At 37.3% G+C, this 1,673-nt stretch overlaps 1 long non-coding RNA gene across 1 annotated transcript; it reads right to left on the reverse strand.

Annotated features, from left to right (window-relative positions):
* Positions 1-6: 6 nt before the first annotated feature.
* On the reverse strand, positions 7-1,143 carry LOC107660887 (uncharacterized). Its single transcript, XR_001631051.1, has 3 exons — positions 587-1,143; positions 364-480; positions 7-204 (listed from the first exon to the last, which is right to left on the reverse strand). It is a non-coding gene; the product is annotated as an uncharacterized LOC107660887 (long non-coding RNA).
* Between the last annotated feature and the right edge of the window lie 530 nt (positions 1,144-1,673).

A 1,673-nucleotide genomic window follows, 5' to 3' on the forward strand; every position in this document is an offset into this window, starting at 1 on the left:
TTCTCAATGTTAGATGTATCTCTAGACCAGTTATTTCTGATGGACAGCATGCTGGCTATAAAAGAGTTTGAGCTCTCTCCAGGTGATACTGTGTCATCTTTTAAGTTGGGTGGATCAACAATAGACTTATTGCTTTTCATAGTCAGATAGCTGGGTGCTGTAGAGACTGATCTTGATCTTATTCCTGATCTTATGGTGTTTAGTCTGTCACTATTAAATCCGAAATATGAAAGCAGTTACACAAGTTCAAATGATTATTGAAAAATTACTAGTGAACAGAAGAACTAATATTGACAATCATTAATTACACATTTCATTTGTACGATGCTGGCTGTTTGATTGCTGGATTGATGCACATCTTACCTGCTTTCAGGTGACATTCTGCCATCTTTTAAATTTGGCGGATCAACAATAGATTTGTTGCTTTTCATAGACAGGAAGGTGGACTCCGAAGAGACTGATCTTGATCGCTTTCTTGATCTTAACACAGTAAATAACAGTATAAATTTGATGCTGTTTAGCTTTTTTTTTTTAAATGTGTTTGTATGTCATTGTGATGTTTAATTTGCTGCCATCAGTAACATACCTTTTTGGAGAAAACTCTCGATCTTTTAACCCTTCTGCTTTGTCCATTGGTTACTGGAACTTCGATAACTTCTTCTTAGTGATTAATACAGAACTGGTCAAAATATTATAGATTTTTTTGTTATGCATCTATATTCCAAAGTTTATAGACAGTTATAGAAGTATTTAAAATGGCTCCTGTTTTTTTCCTTCTCAGTGGATTCAACTCACTCACTGAGAGAAGAAAATTCAGTTTTCACTTTCAGGTTTACAAACTGATAAATAATGACCATTACATATTATTGACAATGTACAGTCTGATATGGCTCCTAACAAAAAGGGTGCAGTGTTGCTATAGGCCCATTCCCAGTGAAATGGGTAAAACATAGCAAAGGCTGTTACTTTCAGATCATACGCAGTTTTGGTACAAAATACCGGATATGTATAAACAAGAAAAGTAGCACAAACTTGTCTGCAGTCGGATGGCGAGCACTTACAATTTTTACTGTCAGTACTTACAATTTTGTAGACCTATTTACATGTCTCAAATTTGATCCAGCATGCAACCAAAACAGGCCATAAAGTAATCGCAGTTCTTGACGTCCTTTCACTTTTGATTTCATTAGCACTTGTTATAAGAGAGACAGAGAGAGAGAGAGAGATCTTGAAGAGATGAATCGACGCTGACACGAGGCAGACTGCAGGGGGCAGCAGTTACTGCATCACTGACGCAGATGGCGGTAACCCGTTTCTTCCACAATTTTGAAGTTTATTCCGAAAAATAGGGAGAGTTGCCTTGTCCAAATACCCACACTTGCGGTCTTTGCACTTGACCACCTTATATGTAATATCTAATTATTATAATGTTTAACTTGTATTGGAAAGGTTTCCATGACCTCTCCTGAGATCTCGGCAAAAAGTCTCACGATTTATTTCCAAAACATGATGGGATACACTAAGGCTTTGTCCAAATACCCACACTTGCGGTCTTTGCACTTGACCACTTGATTACTTAAATGACGTATTTCCTGTATTTGGCCAAAGTCTTCAAGTGGGTGTGAAGACCACAAGTGTGTGTCGAACTTTTCATTACCTGATGGGACACACCT

Source organism: Sinocyclocheilus anshuiensis, unplaced genomic scaffold, assembly GCF_001515605.1.
Source record: "Sinocyclocheilus anshuiensis isolate Anshui unplaced genomic scaffold, SAMN03320099.WGS_v1.1 scaffold4510, whole genome shotgun sequence".
In the NCBI taxonomy this organism is placed as follows: domain Eukaryota; kingdom Metazoa; phylum Chordata; class Actinopteri; order Cypriniformes; family Cyprinidae; genus Sinocyclocheilus; species Sinocyclocheilus anshuiensis.